This window comes from Lutra lutra, chromosome 1 (assembly GCF_902655055.1).
Source record: "Lutra lutra chromosome 1, mLutLut1.2, whole genome shotgun sequence".
Taxonomy (NCBI): domain Eukaryota; kingdom Metazoa; phylum Chordata; class Mammalia; order Carnivora; family Mustelidae; genus Lutra; species Lutra lutra.
Window position 1 is genome coordinate 172,749,140 of NC_062278.1, and position 25,165 is coordinate 172,774,304.

Genomic DNA, 25,165 nt, shown 5'->3' on the forward strand with positions numbered 1-25,165 from the left:
TATTTCTGGGCTCTCTATTCTGTTTCACTGATCTATGTGTCTGTTTTTGTGTATGGCCCTTAGTTTTTACTGAAGTACTTGCTACAGAAAAGGGACCCTCTTACTCCCAGCATCTATTGTAACTCCTTCCCTATTCCGTAGGACTCTGATGGAACTGGGTGCCCAACCTGTGCCTGTTTTGTGTTCAGGAGGGTAGAGGGCTCTTTACTGAGCATTTTGTATTGCAGGCCCCTCCTCCACTGAATGGGAAAAGGAAGGGCCATGTGTTCGTAGCCCTACCAGTTGGGAGAAGAGGAGTTCCCTAGAAGGAAGTAAGAATGACAGAAGTTTGGAGACAGCTCAGAATCTAAGAATTCTTTGGGAGGCTTGTGTTTCTACTATTTTACCTCTCAGTGTGATTTCTTCCAGCTGCTAAATTTTTCACCTCTTCAACCTGACTTGGATCTTACAGTTCCTGTGTTCTATGACTACTTTGCTCTGTGCTGCCCAGAATCTTTATTCTTTCATTTCCTCCAAGGTCAATTATAGAAGGCTGTTGTGTGATGTAGACTTTACTTGCAGCACACAGTATTTGGAGGGAAAAATAACTGCACAGTACTATAGAGGCAACTTAAAACTTAACATCCATCCTCACTCCCAAGAAGACTTAACCATTATTCATCATAGTGAATTTCTTTTCTAACCATGTACCTCCCTAACATCCCAGATCAATACGGTGTTCTTGGTCTATTCTTCCCCCTTAAGGCTTTCCCTCTCATTAGCCACCATACTCCAACATCCCAGAGTTTGTAATACTTTGCTTAGAATGGTTTTACTTTATCTACCTTGTCTTAAGATAAGATCCAGAGCAATTTATGTCCCCCAAACTTAAGGCGCTTTGAGAAACAAAATACATCACTGCAAGGTCATCAACCTTAGAATACTAACAAAGGACTTGAAAATGTGTTGTCACAGTGGTTTTAGTAGAAGGGAGAGGGGAGTGGGCTGGGGAGGGTTTTGCTTTCACATGCATATCTTTCTTGACATGTGGAAATTACAGCCTGTGTAAATGGTGTCTTTTATAAAGAAAACTTGACTCCATTATGAGTAAAATGTGTAAGGCTCCTAGGGCCAAAATCAAGGGTCCTGTGCCTTCATTGTGTAATAAGAACATGTTTGAGCAAGTCGCTGGTTCAAGGAGGTGAGAGAGAAGTAGGGAAGACCTGAATCCAATGTGCAGTCTAGAGACAATTCCAGAATTTCAGGAGGAGCACATTCTAGATCAGCAAAAGCCCAGGTGTCCTACAGAATGAGAAAAACGTTGGATGTTGTAAGCTATTGTTAAAAGGATACATTATTGCAATAGAAGCTGAATGATACATTGAGGGAGAGAGTCAAACCCCTCTCTCCACAGCTCTTGCTCTTTGCTGTACTGACCACCCCCTCTCTACCATCTAACCACTTAAGGGCACTTACTTTTGTCTTAGCATATTAATGCCCCTTGTCTCTTCCTCCTACTTGTCTGTCATTCCCTAGAGACAGAAAATTAATTTCTCCCATGTCCTCCAGTCCCTAGCACAAATCTTTTTAACTCGTTGCTGATCAGTGAAGATTTTAGATAAATGGTAAATTTGAACCTTATGTTGAGGATAGCTACAGATTAAAATTATGTCTTAATTGCCTCCTGGTAAATAAATGTCACTGGTCCCAGGTGAGACCAGATGAGATTTAAACTGGCACAAACTCATCTCTGTAATATTGACTGAGCTTAGGACTGACTGCAAAAGTAGTGAGGTGAACCACAATAATTTGCTTTACTACTAGTGTCTCACCATTATTTCATGTTGGCACACAGTGAAAGGCATTTTTGGATTGATGTGAAAGATTTGTGACTAAAGTAAGTGACTGCATCAAATGGAAATAATTTGCAGATAAGATTCTCTGCCTTCCCAAGAAAAACCATTCTAGCTGCCAAGAAAATTGGTGAATGTTCCTATTTCTGCTATTTACATCTTTTCCTTTGTTGGTTTTCATCAAATAGAAGTCCTTAGATGGCCAAAGTGTGATGTATTGGTATGTCATATACCACTATGCCTGTGTTGTTTTATGACTTCTGGTGGCATATAATAACTTTAACAAAAATGTGTATCAAATTATGAAAAAATAGAAAGAAAACACAAAAGAATGCTGTGATACTTTGTTTGTTTTCAGAGTAATATACAAATAAAGTATTCACCAGATCAAGGTGAAAATATAGGGCAAAGATAGGTTGGGGGAGGTGGAGTGGCTAAAAAAAAAAACTTACCCAGAGCATTCCGTGATGATTCTTTGTCTTGATCCTGAAATAACTTTGGCTGTTTTTCTTTCTTTCTTCTTTTTTGTCAAATGGTAGTAAAAATAGGGAATGCTATTTCAGACAAAAAGACTCAAAATAGGGCTGTGATCATCTCATTATGTGATAACAGGGAGAACAAATGTGGAGCTCTCCAGTATGTTCAAACCATCTCTGCTCTGGCAATACCAAAGGACCTGGCAGGACCTCAGAAAAGAGAGAGGATGGAATATTTTCAGAATCTGGTGAAGGCCTATGAGGGGATTGTTTCTCACTTATGCCTAGTTATCGACTTCTTACACAAGGTTCAGAGTGACCTCTATTTGTAGAACAGGATGAAGTCTAAAAAATGTCACTGTGACCCTTTATGTGACATAGAGCCTATGTATGCTCCTCAGTCTTAAAGGATAGAGTTAGGTCCAAGGTTTATGAGTTTCTGAGACAGAAATTGCAGGCATCTCAAAGAAGTCTCCTAGAATTGTTAGAACATTCCAGCACAGGTCACCTGGTCTACCTCCTTGTGGTACCACAAGTGGTTCATTCACTAGAGTCTAGCTTCTGACCTTCAGCTTTGCAGAACCAAATGTTCACAACTATTCGGGAGTCTTAAGGACATTAATCACTGAGCCATTCAAATTTTATTGCAAATGTATGAATGTATATGGTGAACTGGAGCTGTCAGGGAGATTAAATATTCATACTCGTGTAACCAGAACATTTTAAAATCTCTGATCCATTTAATCATTCATTCAGCAAATAATCACTGAGTGCCTGCTGCATGCCAGATATGTAAGAGACCATGCTAGAAGCTTCAAAGTTTGGTAAAGAAAAGCAAGTGATCTATGTCATTGGGAAGCTTATATCCCAGGAGGTCGGGCAAGTCAGTAAGTGAGGTAATTTCAGATAGAGGGAAATAGTAAAAGTAATACAAAACAGGATTAGGAGAGTGAATAGGAGTGAGGTATAGGGGTATTACCTGTGATCGCTAGTGCTTAGGTCTCTGGTTCCATTTGTCCTTAAGGACCAGCTCTAACCCTTCTAATAACCAGATTATGAGCAGGGCCTGTAAATCCCTGTTAGCTTAAGTTTGTGCCCTTTGGGTTTCTGTGGTTTCCAGTCAGAATCATGAGTAAGGTACTTTATTACTAAAAAAGTAAAGCTGGGACTCCTGAGTATGGCATTTGAGGCTCCTCTCAGTCTTATCCTAAATGGCCAATGTCCCTAATTCCTCTCTGCCCCATAGTACCACCTGCTTCACTTGCATCAGGCCTTGACAAAGCTTATTCTCTCCTGCCACCTTTTCCTTACACAAGAGAAGAGAGGAAGTGGTTGGGAAATGTACACTGGGACCTTTTATTGCTGCCCGTTATCTATAATTTCCTTCCTGTCAGGAGCCCCCTGGCCAGTGTCCACCTGTCAAAGTATAAATTGTGCCTCAAGGCCCCATTCATATCTTCTTTCCTTCAGGAATATTTCAACCTCTTCAGGTAAAATTAATCTCCCCTTTCTCATTGCACCTTGAGCCTCTCTTAAAGCATTTAATAAAATTTGCCTTGCAATATTATTACTTGCATTACAGATCTAATTACACCCACTAGCAGACGAATCCCTGAAGAATGGAGTCTATGCATTTTATTTGTTAACTTTTTATTCTCTTCGATGCTCAGCAACACAAATTGAATTAGTTTGTCCAATATAGGAACTTCCTAGAAGGTATAAAGTGTTGTACAGAGTTAAGGGTAATAAAAAAAGGAGCAACCATATATTTTGTGTGCTTACTCTGTCAAGCATGGGGCTCACTGCTTGAGATATAACATGTAATCCTTGTTTTGGCTAATTTAAGATTAGCTTCTCTAATAGGCAAAGACTGAAATCTTGGTGGCCTAATATGGTAATTTATTTCTTACATATTCATGAGTCCAGTATGGGAATTTGATAGACCTCCTCCTAAAAATGAGTGAGAGACTGGGTGTCTTTTGTTTTCTGGTCTGGGAGCTGGTACAGTTTAAAGCCATTTGCTAGATCCTGTACATCAGGAGGCTTGTGTGTATGAGGGTGGAGGACTATAAGGAGGTTCTTGTGGACCAGAATTTGATCACATGATCCTATCTAGGTGTAGAGAAGTCTGGGGAACATGGTCCCTGGCTGAGCAGTGCTTACAGTATAGCTGCATATTCTGTGTGGGAAGCATGAGCCTTGGTGGACAGGTAACAATTTATGTTCTATCATAACTCTGAGTTAGGTACATTTTTATCTTCTTCTTATAGATAAGGAACTCAGAGAGATGAAGTGATCTTAAGGTACCCTTCCCTGCCCCCCAAGAAGGTGCAGAACCAGGATCTGAACCCAGGTCTTTCTGATTTTCAAAAACCATCTTGGCATTGACACCTAAAGAAGCATCATTTCCCTTAGTTGTTCTTTCTGCTGTGCTTCCCAGATGGCAAGAAATGGTTCTCCTATCAGCCTTCCCTATTGAGCCTGCTCATTTATCCTTCTCTCTCCAAACCTCTCATTCTTTCCAGATATCTCTGTTGTCTCTCAACATGGTAGGACCCATTATCCCTTTTGTGGCCAGACCTGTATCTTTTCTCTTTAATTCCTCTGGGTCTGTTGCCTCCAAGCCCATGTGCATATTCCTGACTTATGCCTGGAGGACCATAACGTCCACCTGCTTGGATCTGCCTCTCAGAATAAATAGAGGCATTGGAATGGGGGGGTTTGATGCAAGGGAATGTATCTCATCTTGGGACAGGATTTGGGGGTAGTTATAGAGGAAGAGTGTGGGAGAAAGAGCCTGTTAATCTTTCTCAGAATGTAAGGTAGCTCAATCAGTATTGAAGAGTAAACATGGAGGAAAACAATGGACACATTCAGCCCATAGTTTGTATTCGGTATTCTAAAGGAGTGCTAGAACTAGGAATCATTCTTGGCTTTTAACTTTAGTATAATAAACTGTTGGTGAATTTATAATTTTTTTTGGGGGGGAGAACATCCTCTGTCTCCCCATGTTCTTCCCTGTGAAGATTCAGAAGGTTTTTTAGTCATATCCTGGCTGACAGATCATTTGGGGGGTGAAGCATTAGTATAAAAATGACAACAGGTAGATTATTTTCACCAGACGTCATGCCATGACTATGATTGTGGTTGGTGGTCAGAAAAGGGAGTGGTCTATCAATATTAAAGCCGTCAGGAAACGCTTCTTGGAAGACAGGGAGTTTGCATTGAAGCTGGAGAGGTGGGATAGGATCTCAACAAATGGAGAAGGAATTGTAGGCCAATTATTGCCAAGGGAAAAGTCTGAACAGAGTCATTGAAGATGAGTGAATAGAGCCACAGCCAGAGTCCATGGATGGTGAAGGGAAACCCACCCACCTGTGGTAGAGCCTATGGTTGGGGGAAGCAGTAGCGGGGTGGGAAGACAGGAAAAAGAAGGGAAGAGGGGTCAGAAGACATAGTATCTTTGGAAGGCAAAGGGAGAAATTTTAACAACTATGCAGAATGGCCCACTTGCTATTTACCAGTGAGGAGGGCTTGTTCATCCCTGACAGGTGAGTGGTCAGCGCCACAGGCCAGTTATGAAGCTTGATTTGTGCAGGGTTTGGTCCTTGACAGGCTATAACTTTTAAGAAGAGTTATTCAATCTGTGCCCCAATAACCCTTGTCCTTCTGTCCTTCTTTACCAGAACCATCACCTTGCAGATAATGTATCTCTCCAATTCTCACTCTTCAGGACTTTCATGCTCATGAGGATAGGAATGCCAGTGGTACTTTTCTGTGCTTTCCCAGATACTTTACACAATCTTAGGGACAGATTCTCAATAAGTGCCTACGTTTGAACACAGGTCCCACCACTTGGGTAAGTGCAGAGCTTAATTAAATTTGACTCAGCAAAATGAGGCAATATGCCAGGTCTTGCCTTTTAGCATCTTAAGGTAACTTTTTGCTGCTTTCATCATGGCACCAATGTGGCCAAGGCTGGGAGTGCACACACTCCAATGTCCCTTCAGGTCCCTTTGTTGTTTTTGACCGCATTGGCTTTTGGGATGCTTTCTTCTGACTCAAGTTTGCTTTCTCAGCAAACAGACTCTGAGGCAAGGATTGTAAACAAGAGGGTCACTGAGGAGAGCTTTGGAACCATACCTGTAAGAGAGTTAGGGAGGCAGGATTGGGCAGAAGAAGACTGAAAACCCCCTCTGTAGTTCTAGGGAGCTCTGGAGCAAGAATAGCTCTTCTGAGTGGACCACAGGCTTTGTGCCCCCAACACTGACCAGTCATTAGAGGTAGCTACTTCTAGCAGGGTGTGGAACTTTGGGCAAGGCTACTCTGGTCAAGGGCAATTCCTGGGCAGGATTGCAGGAGGACAGTGAGAATTTTGATCCTGAAAGGGGGTTGGGTTTTTGACAGGACAGCACAGCACCCCCTACAATAAGCAGGAGCCAGTACTTGCATTTTTCTCAGCAGCGGCAAGGAGACCTTCAGGTTGCTGTACCCCCTTTGCCTGTTTCTTCAGAAAGCCTGGGAGTGTCAGGGAATTTAAAATCCTAGGGGCAGCCCTTAACCAATGACTAATAGGAACACCCCAGCTTCCTTCCCCTACAGTGACATTTCTGAAGTCTGATCCATGTTACTTCCAGAATGCCCTTCATGGGAAGGATATTTGCCCTGATGTCTCACTTCCCCACTCAGGTAGTTACTGATTTTTCCCTGGAAATGCTTCATAATAAATAACTTTCCCTGAATTGTCAACTCTGCGAAGTGTCCTGAGGAAATCAATGAGACAACTGGCTTTGTCATGCATGGGTATGTTACTTAACTTCTCTGAGCCTCAGTTTCCTAATCTGCAAAATGAGGTTAACAACAGCAGATTTATGGGGTTGTTATCGAAGCTGTGAGCAACCACCTTGCCCAAAAAAGTACTGAATAAAGAAATTAGTGAAAGAGTAACATCTGGTGTTAGAGAGAATGGGATCCCTCAGATTCTGACTAAAAAGTACGAGCTTTGAATTCTCTGTAATGGGACCTGAAACTTCTTGTATCTACACACTCGACCTGTTTCGGCTTGAGTCATCAGAACTGGCCATAAATAGATTGTTGGTAAGGATTTTTAAGGCACTACCCTCTTTTATTTTTATTTATTTATTTATTTTTCAAGTGTGAGAAGAGGTAATCTCTAAAGGAAATGCTCTGAGTGTTCTTTTGAGTTTGTGTATATTGAGTGTCCTGATTAGCTTCTCCTTAGAAAGCACCTCAGGAACTAATTAAATTAATTTGAGATGAAATTTTGGCTCCTTTACCCATGCCACTCAAGTAGAAATGCCTGATATTTAAGAATGTAATTTCCCTGCTCTTTAACTGTTTTGCACTGGTAATCTTGGTGATCCAGGGAAGAAGGGCTCTCTTCTTCCCTGAGGTCACCTCCACCCTGGATCCAGCTCGCATGACCCCTCACGGTTGATAGGGTCCATTGCTCTGCTGCCAAGGTGAGGTATGGTAACAAGGAAAACACGTGCTATCTTGAGGATTCATGGCTTTGCCAGACAACCCTTGGCTACTGTTCTCCATCTCAGCTATCTAAATGAAGTCTGCCATATAGATTTGAACTTGCCAAAGTACCTCTGCTTGCTTGATTGTCGCTGTCTGAAAAACTGTGTTAAAAAAGATTCTGAGTTCCATTTTGGCCTCAGTGAAAAATAGTACAGAGATTGTCTATAATATCTGTCATGAATATTGGACAGGAGTTTATGACATATGTTGACCAGCCAGGACTAGAGTTCCATGTTTTTTCCAGAGATTTCATGTCTTCTATCAGTAAAAACTCCCTGCTAGTTTTCTATATTAACTGTATTATATATTAGATTTTATTGTGATTTGGAATGTGTTTATATATAATCACATATGTAATTATATGTAAAAATATATAAAATTTTATATAAAATTTATATAACTTAAAGATATTAATATATTCATTATACTATATATTATATATCACATGTTATTTTATATAAATATGTACATATATAAATGCATTCCAAATTATACAACTTGTATATGAATCCCAAAAGAAGAATAATATGAGTAATATTGTCCATCCCCTTTAACCTACGTCCAAATCCTTATCCTTAAGATGAATTCAGTTATACCTGAGATGAACTCTACTTATAAACCACATTAACTTTGACAAGTTATTCACATTCCTTGTGATTCCATTTCCTCCATACGTTAAGTGAGGTAATGAAAGGATGTGCTTCAGGTTGCTGTGAGAGTTCTTGGAGGTCTAAATCTGTGTAAAGCCTGGTACATATCTAAATTGAGATGCTTGACCTGCTCTAATATTAAAATTGTGTTATTGTTTATCATGTACCCACTGTTTGGCATCAGCCAGCATTCTGTGGAGGCTGCTCTTTGATCTCCAAAGTTGTCCACGTAGCTCCCTTTTCAATCAGAAGGAGAAAATAATTTTAATTTTATGTCAGCACTGCTGATTCCATGCTGCCATTTCCAGGGCATGGAAACCCCAGGGCAGGGACTTCTTTCTCAAGAAGGCTGAAACCAAGGAAGATCATATGTAACAGAATCTAAGTATTTTGGTGTAAGGCCTGGAAGATGAAATTAAAAGTTTCGATTCTTTTCTCTCTTTACCATAATATTGACTGAATTTAGTCATAAAAAAAAAAACACATTTAAAAATTTTAGCTCATCTAGTTTTCCCATTTTTAGATACTGAGGTCATTGTCAGTATGCCTTGCTTTTGCAAAGCAATGTGGGATTCTGGAAACAGCCCTGGTTTGGGTGCCAGAGTTTGATTTGAATCCTGGCTCTATCCTGTGTCCGTGGAACTGGCGTTACTTGATCTCACCAAATTTCCTGTTTCCTCAGCAGTAGAATGGAATACTAGCTTGTAACTGGCAATCCTGGGTCTCTTCAAATTGGTGCTTAGGAGCCTACTGTTCAGTAAGACTTTTGCTTTGCAGTGAGAGTCCCTGTGGTCCAGCAAATTTCTCAAGGGCCTTCTGAACCTTCATTGAAGAAAGTAGATTCTATCTAGCTCGTTTCATGTCTGATGTGCTGTACTTAAAGGTTTTGAGCATTGGTAAGTCTGTGTAGACAGATCTGGTAATTTTGTTCAGATTATAGGATCATTTCTAGCTCAGGATGGATCTCCATAGTCTGTTTCAGGTGGCTGCTGGATAATGGAATTCTTTCTCCTGTGGAGGCATAGTTAGGCATCAGTTAGCCACCCCGAAGAGCTCACAAATGGCCCTTCAGCACATAAGCCCCTTGGAATATAGAGTAAAAAAACATTACTGCTCTGGACTTAAGTAATTTTCAGGATACATGTGTTTAATTCTAGCTCTGTCACCTACTAGCTTTGAGATCTTAGCTTCTTGAAGCCATTCCTCTTCTGTAAAATCAAAATGAAAATGTCTTCTTTGTGTTGAGCAGATGAAGTGCTATCTGGCCCACAGTTCCCGTTGAGTTTATTCCTCTTTTATTGTTGTTATTCTTATTTGAACTGAACATTTTTAAAGATTTTTTTTTATTTGTCAGACAGAGATCACAATAGGCAGAGAGGCAGGCAGAGAGAGAGGAAGAAGCAGGCTCCCTGCTGTGCAGAGAGCCCAATGCAGCACTTGATCCCAGAACCCTGGGATCATGACCTGAGCAGAAGGCAGAGGCTTTAACCCACTGAGCCACCCAGGGACCCCTGAACTGAACATTTTTTTTAAAAGATTTTATTCCTTTATCTGAGAGAGAGAGCACAAAGAGGGAGAGAAGGAGGGAGAAATGGACTCCCTGCCAAGCAGAGAGCCCGATCCCAGTACCCTGAGACCACGAAATGAGCTGAAGGCAGATGCTCAACAAACTGAGCCATCCAGGCACCCCTGAACTGAACATTTAAACATTTTTGTAGAAAATGTATAAGGAGAATTTCAGCCTTGAATTGCAGGAACACAGCTTCCTTCACTGTGTTACTCTGGAACTAGAGTTTCTCTCCAGGTCTCATTGTTTCATGGTTGCTTATACTGTCTGAAGGAAATGTCCCAGGGGAGTCAAGCTGGGGGTGGGAGGAACAAAAAGAACAGGGGTCAGAACTTCAAGGTGCAGAAGTTAAAGATGACCCGACCAGGTAGTAAACATCACTGGTGGCCTCTCAGCTCCTGGCTTTCTTCTTCACCAGCCCCAAGACTGAGTGCTTTGCTCTCAACCCGTCTGTGGGGATGATTCTGCGTGGGGGCCCAAGAAAGGCAATTTCACACCCCCCCACCCCCACTCCTCATGCAAGCTCCAGACTCATTCAAGTTTTCCAGAAATGATTTTATTCCATAATATAAATTTTTAGGTTCACATATGGTAAGATTCACTGTTTCTGGTGCATAGTTATGTGAATTGGGACAAGTGTGTAGTCATGTAACCATCACCAGAATCAAGGTCAGAACACCACCCCCAAAGTTCTCCCACACTATTCTTATGCAGTTTCCTTAGTGTTTTATACTCCTAATGAGAGGGGGAAAAGTGTCAGGCGGAGAGGTACCAAACACGCTTTTGTAACTTCTCTCTTTATTCACATAGAGCCTTCTGAGAAAGAGTCTCCTGTAAGTTGTTAATGGGCCACAGAGGACTGTAGTGTGAGTATATGGTTTGTTAGATTCCCCAAGAACTTTCATGGGGAATAGAATGGAAGTAGGGGCTCCAAGGAAAGGGGTTCCTGGGGCCAGGGAGCCCAAATGGATCAAAGAAACCAGTGGGGTTGAGATTAAGGGATCCAATGGAACCTAGGAAAAACTCTGAGAATTTTTCTTCGTATGTTCTCTTGTCACACACCAGCCTGCTACCAAAAAATCCTGTACTGTAATGGAATGAGATGAAAAGCAACAACTGGCTGAGGGCAGAAGATATAGGAGTAAACGAGGAAGAGGAAATAAGAGGGGAGGGAGGAGTACTAGAAGGCTGAGCTGGAGAGCAAAGAGCAAGGTTGTTCTCTGAAAGGGCTCCCATTAGGATCCTGCCAGCCTAGGGTGAGAGAGAATATGTAGCCCTCTCCTCTCATGGCTGGCCTATTGAGGCAAGCCTGGCCTTGGGTCTCTGTTCTCACTCATCCCCTCAGCAGGTGATGCCCCCCACCATTCTCTTGGTGAGAATATCCATTTAAGTTCTCAATCGAATCAGGAGTGTGTGTTCAATTAATCATTCCCCTATTACCTAGGATGGCAGAGATTTTGCTGAAATAAAAAATTATTTGTGGAAAATGTACCAGCTTCAGCCATCAAGTTTTTTGACAGAAATATTAAAAATGCAGGCAAAAATTTTCCACTAGGACACTGGCTGTCCATATTTCTTGATGAGATCTTATTATTGAACCTGAGGTAAATGCTTGTACTTCAGTAACTGGCAGCAATTCCCTGCCTTTGTGTTTCAAATTTCAGTAAAAAATCTCAAATGTCAAAATGTATGTCACTCTCTAAATAAAATTTTACACCAGAGAATGGGAGAAATGTTGCTGTTGAGTCATTTGATGTCATGCCTGACAGGAATACTGATGACTTTAATGAGCAGGCTGATGAAGACTGAGGGGGTATTGGGAATATTTTGGTAGGCATGAGATTGGCGATTTGTGTCTAGAAGTGTTGAATTTTTCTCATGTGCTTTTGTACCACCTGCAACAAAATCACAGTCTGAATCAGAGTTTCTGTGTACAAATCCTGTTCATCCTGGTTACCGCATCCTATCAACTAGGAATATGGACCAGATCTTATAACCTGGAAGCTTTAAGATGGTTTTATTTTAAAGTTGGTCAGTGTGTGTGTGTGTGTGTGTGTGTGAGATACTCCATGACAGTTAAAACTTTAGGCACAAAACAGTTACTTATTACATAAATATATTATATTGATAAATTGAGTATGCATGGGGATAACTATAATAAGTACTTTTATTTTTGTAAGTGTTCTGCTCTATTTGTAGATAATGTGGCTCAGTGGAAAGAGACCTGACTGTGGACCTGGTTTCAAATCCAACCCTTTTTTGCTTTTAGTATTTGTGTAAACTTAGGGAAAACCTTAAGAAAAGGTTTTGTCTGTTTTCTCTCTTATAAAATATGAATAAGAATACTTCATAAGAGAATCCAAGAAAACATATGGAAATATACTAATTGTGGTTTCTAAAATAGAGTTACTGCTCAGTAAATTTCATTGTCCTTTTTTTAATCACCTTGGTATTTTCAGGGAATAAACTGTTACACATGAGTAAATATTAAGTAGATGACTCTTCCTGTAAGATATTATAAAGTAAATAATGCCAGGAAAGGTAAAACCAACTGATGGTCATTTGACTGTAATCAAACACTTTAGGGTGTTCTTTTTCCAGGCACAGGGTAGGATTTTATTTTGCCATATCATTTTAAGTTAGATGTAATCATGTCACTTTATTTGGCCAATTCAATTTGAAAAGTCATGTGAAGGAAGATTGAAGAACCAATGTGTAATTTGATATTTTCTCTAATTTGACTTGTTTCGGTGCTTGTGGTAGCAAATACCCAGAGTAACAGCAATGATAAGAGTCCACTATTGGCCAGCACTGGACATACATCATGGGTGAGGAATAAACTTATGGTGTATAGTCACATTTCGGGTTTGTTATGACAGCATAACTTAGTTTATCCTGACTAATAAACCAACAAAGCATTTGGTAAAGTTCATGGACTTGATTCAGTAACAAGAAACTTATAAAATAGTGTTAGAAGAGTCATTGTGCTAGATTCCACCTCACAAAAAATTTAGAAAGTTTGAGGAACTGTTAACTATTTACTACGGATTAGTTAAACACTATAGCTATTTGGAAAATGTTTCTATTTCACCAATGACCATGTCCAAGTTGGGACTTGGAGAAGATTTGGCTCCCCATATTTTCTCAACTTCATTCATGGGTATAGATTTACATGGTCCAATAGAGTAGCCACTTGTCTCAAATGACTTTTACACTTAAGTAAAACTAAGCATTCAGTTTCCTAGCCATACGAGTCACATTACAAGAGCTCAGTAGTCTCATGTAGCTAGCACATGTATAGAACATTTCTATCATTGCAGAAAATTCTGGTAGGCATCGCTGATACAGATGCCTGAAATTCTGTCAATCATATATAAAGTTCTGTGTAATTAAAGTATCCCTTCTAATGAGATTGTTACCCCTTAAGCCCTCCTCCATAGAAATTTACCACTGTGTCTGCATCTTATCTTTCAGTTGAACATTTGAAAATGGAAAGGAAGGGAAAATTTCCCTAGGCTTTCCAGAAGAAATGTACTTAATACATCTAAGGCTGCAAAGTATATAAGTGTATAATAGTATAATAATTATTATGGGTAGTGTTTGAGCCAAGGAATTGATATTTATTGTCTTTTTACCAAGCAGAGCTCCCAGGGAAGTAAAGAGGCAATTTGAACTGTAGTGAATTAAAGACGAGAGTGGATGATTTTTATGTAACAAATGACCTTTCATATCAGACAAGTGTTGTGCTCTTTTCATATCAAAGTTTTTACGGCCTGTGGATTGAATAATCTTTTCCCAAGACAAAAATGAATAGCAGTAACTCTTCTTAGTTAACATTAAATTTCAGGATTAAATATGGGTGTATTAGTCAGGATATCCTAAGTGATGCTGCTATAACAAACAACCTAAAGTTCTCAGAGCCTGGGACAAAACCCCATTTCAAATTTATGTAGTTCCTTGGGTGTCCTGATTACTATCTTGAAGAGTTACTGTCCATTTTCAATAGTCTAGACTGCCTTCCATTTCAACATGAAGTCTCTTCCCTGATCTTACAGCAAGAAAAGAATAAAAGAATACTAGAACATCTCACATTCAAGTTCCTTGAACCCACTGGCATTAGTCATATGGCCCTTCTCCCATGCAGGGTGGGAGTCATGGAAATATAATCCTTCCATGCACCCAGAAAGAGTGGATAACTACATATGAGTGAATATTAGAAGCCTCTACCACCATGCAGGGAGTGCATTTTTAAAAGAGATTTTATTTATGTATTCAACAGAGAGAAAGAGAGAGAGAGAGAGAGAAAAAAAAAAAAAAAGAGATCACAAGTAGGCAGAGAGGCAGGCAGAGAAAGAGGGGGAAACAGACTCCGTGCTGAGCAGGGAGCCCAGTGCAGGGCTCAATCCCAGGACCCTGAGACCATGACCTAAGCTGAAGGCAGAGGCTTAACCCTCTGAGTCACCCAGGTGCCCCCAGGAAGTGCATTTTTAAACAAAATCATTAAATGTGTAGGTTTTCAAAGAGCCGATGGCTAATGTTTTTTAGAATAATGTTGGAATGCTGGTAATGGGATCAGATTCCCACAATTCCAGAATATTTTGCCAGCTTATAATAAAGTAAGAGTTGAATTGTATGCTTTTATGAACCTCAGTTTTTACCTCTATATCAAGCTTCCATCAACTGTCATGTTCTTTGGGGTAATTAGAAAAAAAGTGTTCTAGCCTTTGACTTCATTCAAGTTACTTTTCTTTTTTTTCCTTGTCATGTAAAATGTGATGGCAAGATTAGATTATTCTTTGTCTCTTTCCAGCACTGTTACAGTTTTTAGAGGTTTTTAGCAGTCCTGAGTGGTCTCTGAGTATACAGAGGACTCTAGAAGTGGGTGTGGACTTCAGCCCTCTGTTTTCTGTACCACTCATAAGCACAAACTCTCACTTAGTACCTCTCTTCCATTCCATTTTTATTCTAAGGAATTTAGAATTAATGGTCTTGGTAAGAGAGAGCACCTTTTTTTTTTTTTTTCCTTAAGTCAGGTCTATTGAGGTATAATTTGCATACAATAAAATTTTCACCTTTTTAAGTGTACATTTCTACACATCTTGACAAATACATGCAGATGTATAATTCTCACAAGTAAGTTGTAGAATACCTCCTCAAATTCTTTTACCCCACAGTAATCAATCTCCATCTCCCATTGTATTTTTCTGACATCAATGGTGTGATTTCTGTTCCTACAGTTCCATTTTTTCCAGAATGTCATAAAAGTGGAACCACAGAGGATATAGCCTTTTGGGTCTGGCTCTCTCATTTGGCAAATTATCCTTGAGATTCGTCCATATTATTACATGTTTGAGTAGTTTTTTATTGTTGACTAGTACTCCATTGTACCACGATCTGTATATTTAGTCACCATTGATAGACATTTTAGTTCCTTCCAGTTTGGGGCATCAAAGATTTTTAAGGGGAGCATTGAGATATTTTATTGTTTGGAGAATGGCTGGTTTAGGGAGAGACCAGGTAGGAAATGGACAGTAAGTAGGGCAGTGGCGCTGGATTTGAGGAGATCAATATCATTAGTCTTCGTGTTGAGTTTATGTGATGATTTTTATACAAAGAGCTTATGTGACAAATGGGAGAAAGGGACAGGGATAAAGTTCTGGTTGGAGACCTGATGATCTCAGCTTACAACTCTGATTCAAGTCGTTCTGAAAGGTATTGTGAATTCCTTAAGCCTCCAGAAATCTCCTTCAGGTATGTCAGCCTATAGAAGTTGTTCTAGATATGTGGTCTTCCAACCTTCAGTATCCATATTATTTGGGAAATTGTTAGAGATTCATGTTCTCAAGTCCCACCCCAGACCTCCTTAGTCAGAAACCTTGGGGATGGGCCCAGCAATCCATGTTCTAACAAACCTTTCAGAGGATTCTGATGCTGAGTAAGATTGGAGAACCACAGGTGTGTAGTGTAAGTATAAGAAGTCCCCAAGAAGCTCACTCAAGAGCCACTTCAAATCTAGTGCACTAAATAAATAAATAAGTAAATAAATAAATAAAAATCTAGTGTATACCTGTGTATCTGCATGCAAATGCTTCTGCCTGCCAAATCACACACCACTGCCTCCTACTGTCTAATCAGGAACCATAGGGGTAAGAAGGCTACGGGAAATGAAGTTCTCAGCTTCTCTTCTGAAATTCAGAGGAGGCTTCAAGAGACTAGCAATGGTTGCAAGTTGATAATGAATAATCTGGCACAATATGGGAAAGGTTATACAGGGGACAGGATTTTTTAGTAATGAATGCCAGTGAATAACAGTGAGAGTTCTGCACATGCTTCTAACTTTAAAACCATGTAATCCTCCCACTCGTTTCTTCCTTCTGCTTAGTTAGGCAGCACCTCATTGGATTGTTATCTAAAGGCTTACTTGATTAATCTGTAGTTGATTTAGTGGCTACTTGTAGAAATGTGCTATTTCCAATTTCTGAGAAAATTATGTCAAGTTATAGTCCCAAACATAGATGAGGTGGTTATTTCCAATAAACTAAGGTGGTTCCTTCCTGGAATGTGGCAAATTTAGTAACAATGTATGTTTTTTCTGCTTGATATTTTAAGCCAAGGAGAAGGGTAAATAATGTTTAAAGAACTTATAAACCGAGTGTGTAACCATTTTGCACAATTCATGGTTTTATTTAATGAGCTTCAGTACCACAGGATGAGAGTTGTTCCCAAAGGGCCTCAATCAACTAGACTATTGAACAGAAATGCAGAATGTAAATTGGGTTTTAACTAAAATCATACTGCTATTACTTTTTATGGAACCCATAATTTCTGGTAGAGAGCAGGCATATAGAAAACTGTCATTATGGAAATGCCTTCCGGGATTTGACCAACTGCATTTGGAGCACGAATAAATACTTTGAGGCTTGATTTGTATGCTACTTCTGGCCGTGTAAGACTGAATGTATGCCCCATAGTTCTTAATACTGCAGCTTTCATGGCTTTGTGGATTCCGTATACTACCTTTTAGATACATTATGCTCCTATTTATTTATTTATTTATAATTTTAAAGCCAAAGTGGAGAGAGGTCTTCTTTCATTTACATTCTCAGGGTAGATTTTTTTCTTTGAGAATGATGGTGAGATACTTGTTTTGAAAACCTCGAGAAAAAGAAGACAAACCATATGATATATATTTTTTTTTCTGGTAACTGAAAATAAACAATTACTTGAGAATGAATTTCTCTCTTCCTTTGTGCTTTCCTGTGTTGCTGTGAGCTTCAGAATTCACAGTGAGACTGGTGACTGGATCAATACTTACACAACTGATTTCAAATGTTGCTTGCATGCCGACAATTCCAAAAATTCCAAAGCTCTAGATACATATTTCTCTCTGCTTACTGGACATCTTTATCTGAAGGTCTCTGACTTGGGATTTGGTAGATCAAATTAAATAGATGGCTTCCTATGATACAGACATTAGTTCTACTTTCACAGCAATAGTAAATATTTCTGAGGACAGCATTCCTTAGTGGTCCTTCTCTTACAAGAGTTGGAGTATAGTTTATACATAACAATGTTAATTAACTGAAAAATAGTGGTGGTGATAGCAAGTAGTTTATAAGCATGGAAGGGAGGAACTAATGAGGATATTCAGAATCTGCAGCTTTGCAATTTCTCCTGTAGTTCACCTCTTATTGCCACAATCCATCTTGAGCCAACAGCATCTTGGCCATCCCAGTGCCTAACTGGAAAAACAGAAGGCAGCATGGTAACTTGGAAAGAAGACATGTTTTATTTTAGCAGCTTTATGTTCACATCCTACCTCTGCCAGTTAGAATTTATTTAACAACTAACTCAGCTATGAGGTGAAGATCATGACCTCCACCTTGAGAGAGCCTTGATGTTACTAAAGTAGAAATATAAAGTATAAATAATGCCTGGTATTAGTAGATGATGGGTACGTTTATGCTACTTCAAATTTGTGTGGCCTCTTGTGGTTAATAAGGGATGCTACCAACCATTTCAAAGGTTAGAGAAGACTTTGTTTTGTAATTTGTAAATGAGGAAACAGACCCAGAGGCCCTCAGCTAGTAAGTGGGGACCTAGGACTAGGAACTGGATATTTTTTCTGGCACCAAATCCTTTTCTCATTATCCCAGTTTAAACTGTCCTTTGCAAAAAATATCCTTATTCTATTCTGAAGGCAGAATCAATTCCTGTTATCTCCTCCTCTGCTTCTAAATCTCCTTCGAAGCACTCTGTATATAGTGTTTTTCTAATACTGCATTGCCTTGTGATTATATATGGGTCTGTATTCCTGAAAGAATTTAAGCTCTTTAAAGCAGGGTCATGTCTGATTTATCTGGGTGAGCATGGGTATCTGGCACATAGTAGGCACTCAGTACAAATTTGTTGAATTGGTGAGGAGAGTCAGAATGCAGCAGCGAGTAAAAAGGTTCCCTTAATTAAAGAAAAAGGGAACTAAGAGCATTGTTTGGCATTTTACTCCAAAGCCAGCATGCTAGCTAACAAGACAGGAAGCAGCCATCTGCAAGTAATGTGCGCAACTCACCCCACTGAGAATGTTAATTATGTTTTTAAAGGGAGACAGGGAGCCCTGGTTGCTTTTGGCACAAAGCAGTGGGGAGAGGGATGGCCCAGGGAAGGAATGCTAAATAGTTTCTGTAGTCTGTGTTGCCAGATTTCTGTAGAGCTCTGGGAAGGGAGAGGATTCAGGATGTTTATTTGTCTGAGACAGAGATTTCATTACTTTGTTCTGATGATGACTCCATAGGTACACTCCTTGCCCAAGTATCTTTTTATTTTATTTTGTTTATTTTTTTTTCAATTTAAATTCAATTAGCCAACATACAATACATCATTAGTTTCAGATATAGAGTTCAGTAATTCAACACTTGCATATAACACCCAAGTGCTCATCACATCACATGCCCAGATTTTTATTTAGAACCTCTCCTTATGTCTAGTTCAAATTCTTTCCTGATCCAAAGTCCTCCATATCCCATGGAACTTGGCTCTATCCATGGCCCCTCTCCATTCCTGTATACTTAAATGTATCCAACATAGTTTCAAGGTCAATTTTGGGATGCACTGTCAACATCTTGATGTGCATAGTCTTTGACTCAGTAATTCCACTTTTAGGAATCTCTCTTTTAGAAATTCTCCCACAAGAATATAAAAAATAGAATGTGTGAATAGGCTTATGTGTAATAATAGAAATCAGAAATATCTGCAATGCTCATCAGTAAAAGATTGTTTAAATAAATCTTGCCATAGCATTTTATGTAACTGTTCAAATGAATAAGGTAGATCTCCATGCAAGGATATAGTGGTATTTTGTTGAAAAGAAAATTACAGAAAAATGTGTATTGTAAGATCTCTTTATATATAGGGAAAAATCAAGAAGCATATGCAACGCTCATTTACTCAAAAAATACTTATCAAGTGTATACTATGTGCCAAGTAGTGAACGGGAAATAAATCTGCCTTGTAGAACTTACATTGTCATCCAGGGAAATGAATAATAAACATAATAAATAGAACTGCCTTGTATGGTGAAAGATAATAAGCCCTAAGGAAAAATAAAGACTGGATAGAAATACCTTTTGAGACTTTAGTGTGGTAGGTCCTGGGCTTTCATTTTCTTCTTTATTTACTTCCATATTGCTTATATGAGTATGTGTTATTTTTATTTATTTAGGGGAAGTTAAAAGTTGTCCCTCCCCCCCGTTCCCTCTATCTTCATCTTCTTTTATTCAGTAAGTTTTTTTTGCTTCCACTTTTAAACACATCAGTTTCCCATCTGGATTTAAAAAAAAAAAATTGAGGTTTAGTTTCTCTTCAATCTTAAAAAATAAAAATAAGTATAAGGGAGGATATGTTGATTTAAGTCACTTCTGGTTACAGACCAATTTTTTTCTTTCCATTCCCTTAACAAAATTTTTCAGAGTCCTGGACAATCAGAGCCTGATGTTTTGCCTCCCATTCAGTCCTTTCCCTAAATCTATGTGGCCTTTTGGCTTTCATGCTACTGAAACTTCTCTCTGACTATGCCAGTAAATTCTGAGGTCACACCATATCTTCTCACTTCTTTAGGTAGTCATGCTCCAAGGAATCCCCTGGAGTCTCATCTCTTCATTAGGTTTCTTTAGGGTTCTGTCCTAGGGCCACTACTTTAGCCCTCTTCCACTCCCCATATTCTCTCTGGGTTACCTTATAAACCTTCATACTTCATTGACCAGGGAATAATTTTTGGGGGGGAGAATAGAAACTTTGTTTTCAAACTTTTTCAAAGTTTTGCTGCCATGTATATGGAAAGATACATTCTTAGGGCAGGACATATGCTCAGAAAAGACCTGAGAAGACCTTAAATTTTCATCCTTGGCTGGTTTTTGGGCTCAGAGTACATGAAGACTAAGATGGAATGTGAATAGTCTGATTAAACATTGAAAGAGTGCCTCAACACAAAGCCAAACTACAAAGACCTGAGTATATGCGTTTACTTTTTTTTCTTTACTAGTTTTTCCTTATTTATTTTCCTGTTTTTTTTTCTTTTTGCACATCAAAATATTCCGAATATTCACTTTTCAATGGAAAATTATGAAGCATGCAAAGAAACAAGAAAGTATGATATTAAAAAAAAAAAAAGAAAAAGGAAAAGAAATTAACAGGAATTGTCTTTGGGGAAGGCCAGGCATTTTACTTCCTATAGCAAGATTATAGATTAACCGTCACAGATACTCTCACAGAGGTAAAGGACACAGTGGACAAAGAAATAAAACAAGGATAATAATTTCTCAATAAATAGAGAATATCTATGAAGGGATAGAAATACTTTTTTAAGTAGAAATTTTGAAGCTAAAAAGTACAATAACTGAAGTGTAGAATTAACTAGAGGGGTTCAAATTAGAATTTGAACAGACAAAAATGAATCCATGAACTTGAAAGTATGTCAAATTAAATTATCCAGTGTCAGAAGCAAGAAGAAAAATAATGAAAAATATGGAATTTAAGGGACTGTAGGACTGAGGCACCTGGGTGGCTCAGTCAGTTAAGCATTTGCCTTTGGCTCAGGTCATGTTTCCAGGGTCCTGGGATAAGCCCCTTATCAGGCTCCCTGGTAAGGGGAGTCTGCTTCTCTCCCTTTCCCTCTGCCCCTCCCCCTGCTTGCATATTCTCTCCCTCTTTCTCTCTGTCAAATAAACAAATAAAATCTTAAAAAAAAAAAAGAAACTGTAAGACACTGTAAAATTTAACAGCATACACATGGTAGAATCCCAGAAGGAGAAGAAAGGGAAAAAAAGAATATTGGGGAAATAACAGTCTGAAACTTAATAAATCTGATTTTAAAATATGAACTTACACATATGAGAAGCTCACTGAATTCTGGTAGGATAAGTCAAGAGATCCCCACTGAGACACATTATAGTAGCAGTTCCTTAGCAGAAATCAGGAAGACAGAAAGCAGTTGGGGTAACATATTTAAATTGCTGGAAGATAAGAACTGCCAACCAAGAATTACATATATGGCAAAAATGTCTTTCAAGAATGAGGGAAAAATGGGGCACCTGGGTGGCTCAGTGGGTCAAGCCTCTGCCTTCAGGTCAGTTCATGATCTCAGGGTCCTGGGATTGAGCCCTGCATCGGGCTCTCTGCTCCCCAGGGATCCTGCTTCCCCCTCTCTCTCTGCCTGCTGCTCTGCCTACTTGTGATCTCTCTCTGTCAAATAAATAAATAAACTCTAAAAAAAAAGAATGAAAGAAAAATTAAGATATTTCCAGATAAGCAAAAGATGGAGTTCATTGGTAGTAGACCTGCCCTACAATAAATGCTAAAGGAAAACCTTTAGGCTAAAGTAAATGAACACTAGGAGTAAATTTAAGCCATATGAAGAAATAAAAAATATTGGTAAAAGTAACTACATAGATCAATAAAAAAGTATTTTTAGCTTGTATTTCTTCTCCCTACCCCATATTCTTGAAAAGAAATGCTTAAAACAAAAATTATAAATTTATCTTTGTGTGCTTCTAATATATAAATAATATGTGACAACAATATAAAGGGGGAGGAACAAAGTTAAACTGGAGCAGAATTTTTGTATGTTATTGAACCTAACTTGGTGTTAAGTCAAAAAAGTTGTAAAAATTTAAGATGTCAATGTCAAGTTTTAGGGTAACTACTAAGAAAACATCTAAAAAATACAAAAAAGAAAATGAGAGGCTCAAAATGGTACACAAAAATCAAATACACACAAAAAAGGGGGTAATGGAGTGATTAAGAAACAAGTGTGTTAATGACATAGCAAACAAAAAGCAAAATCGTAAAAGTTGTTCCATAATTACTTTAAATGTAAATGGATTAAACTCTTCAACTAAAAGGTAGAGATTGGCATAACAGATTAAAAAACATGATTCACCTATATGTTGTCTACAACAGAATCACTTTAAATCCAAAGGAAAAGAAAAAAAATAAAAGGATAAAAAATATGTTCTATGCAAAGAGTCTATATGGTTAAATATTATTCAGCTATGTACAGGAATGAGACACTGGCATACAGTGGACGACTCTTGAACACATTATCCTAAGTAAAAGAAGCCAGACACAGAAGGCTATGTATTGTATGATTCCTTTTGCATGAAATCTAGAGTAGTCAAATCCATAGATGGAAAAGTGACTTGTGAGTGTAATGGGCTATGGGTAAGGAATAATGGGGAATGGCTGCTTAAGTGGTGCAGGATTTCCATTTGGGGTGATGAGACATTCTGGAAGCACATAGTGATGATGGTTGTGCATTATGAATATACTAATGTCACTGATTTGTACACCATGAAATGACTATACTGGTAAATTTTTATGTGTATTTTGCCACAATAAAAAGGAAAAAAGCATAAAATAAATGGAGACTAACTCCAAGATATTAGAAATACAGAAAAGGATTTTAAAGTGGCTTTTATAACCATGCCCAATATCTTAATAAAAAATATGTTAATAATAAAAAGGTAGTGTTAAAGCCAGATGGCCAGTCAGAAAACTATACCTCAAGACAACTTGATAATGAGGTTAAGATGATGGAAAATGAAATAATCTCTCATAGGAGTCTAAGTAAGAGGTATCGTAAGAATGTTACAGAACTGTATGTGGAGAGGTATAGAAATGATAGCTCTCTTCTCTGCTGCAATCAACAATCTTGTGACTCTTTCTTTCACCCTTTCACATCTTTTATTTTAGGCTGCTTAAGGTTGAAAATTAAAGTGAGATATTTTCAGTTTTCCTATCTGGGCTTTCATTGTTGACAGAAACTAGTGTGGTTTACTAAGATTACTGTGTATGTCATAAATCTTGCCTTTAGGTGTTCTTGATACTAATATGTTTTGCTTAAAGGAAAAATGGAATTTGAGGCTGAAGAATATCTTAGTGTCTCTGACTCCCTCACTGCTCAGGTAACTACAAATTTTTTTACCAGGTGTTTGGTCATAAAAGTTTTTCATTAGCACAATCTGTATTTGTGATTGTGAGGTTGAACATTTAGTCTGCATTACTCCTCAAAAGGTTGCACAAATGCTAATTTTGTTCTTTTATTTTCTGACCAGAAGCTATATGTTAATTTCTGGCTGGGGACAAAAAATATTGAGCAATGAAATGTAGAGCTGCAGTTATCAAAGCAAGAATAATACTTTAAAAATAAGCACTATTGAATTCTATAATAGATTGAAATTACTCCCAGGCATGAAATCTCTAAATGAACAAAAAGGTGGTTAACTTTCTCTTCAGGCCAAAAAAAAAAAAAAAAGGAAAATCTGATTCTTTTATATATTGTATTCCATAAACTAGTAATTTGTTCATTTGATTTCTTTTGTTCAAAAAGCTGAAAGATGTGTCAGTTGAAACTCCACCCTTTAAAAATTATTATTCACTTCATACATGATGATGTCTAAAGTTAAAAAGTAATTAGATCTGGTTGCTGATCTTATTATTTGACAAATGAATATCAGACTTAAGACAATGACTACATAGCTAGGTATATTTCCTGGAGGATTAGGTTGTAGTTGGTGATCTATATTAATTCATAGTTGTCGCTAAGGAAAATTTGTTGTGCTCAGTTAGTGATGTATGGTTATTCCTTTTAAACTTAAAAATATATATAGTGATACAAAGGAATTTATTTTAAGAGTATGTTTCTTACAATTTGTATTTGAAGTGGGAAAAGCAACAAACACATTAATATGCTAAAAACTCAGTTTTCTGACTTGCTCCCTAAACTGGATATCAAGAGTCACATAGTTTTTTGATAATTGTTTATAGCAGAATGTAATTCTGTACGAGAGAGCCCCTAGTGACTTAATAATACCACTAATGTCTTTATTTTCTTTTATTTCCTTTTCTTAATATTAATTGATTATTACTGTCTCTCATTACTGGTGTGGCAAACTGTATTATTCTCAATTATTTATTGTGTTCCATTTTTTAAAAGATTTTATTTATTTATTTGACAGATAGAGATCACAAGTAGGCAGAGAGCCAGGCAGAGAGAGAGAGAGGAGGAAGCAGGCTCCCCGCTGAGCTGAGAGCCCAATGTGGGGCTCGATCCCAGGACTCTGAGATCATGACCTGAGCAGAAGGCAGAGGCTTAACCCACTGAGCCACCCAGGCGCCCCTTGTGTTCCATTTTTAACTCACTTCCCTATAGATTAATACATTTCCCTATAGCCTAATATTACCCCATTGATAATAAGCTTGGGCATATGACCTTCTTTAGTCAAAGGAATCTATCTGAACAGAAGCTTTAATTGGTTTGTCTTTGCAACTTTAAAAAAAATAACATATAATGTATTATTTGCTTCAGAGGTATAGGTCTGTGAATCATCAGTCTTACACAATTCATAGCACTCACCACAGCACATACCCTCCCCAGTGTCCATCACCTAGCCACCCTATCCCTCTCTCCCATCCCCTAGCAACCCTCAGTTTGTTTCCCGAGATTAAGAGTCTCTTATGCTTTGTCTCTCTCCCTGGTCCCATCTTATTTCATTTTTCCCACCCTTCCCCCCATAAAATCCCACTGTGCCTCTCAAATTC

General features: G+C 38.5%; 1 long non-coding RNA gene across 1 annotated transcript; it reads right to left on the minus strand.

Moving 5' to 3' along the window:
* Positions 1-992: 992 nt before the first annotated feature.
* Positions 993-8,758, minus strand: LOC125088320 (uncharacterized). Its single transcript, XR_007123697.1, has 3 exons — positions 8,677-8,758; positions 2,285-2,518; positions 993-1,281 (listed from the first exon to the last, which is right to left on the minus strand). It is a non-coding gene; the product is annotated as an uncharacterized LOC125088320 (long non-coding RNA).
* Between the last annotated feature and the right edge of the window lie 16,407 nt (positions 8,759-25,165).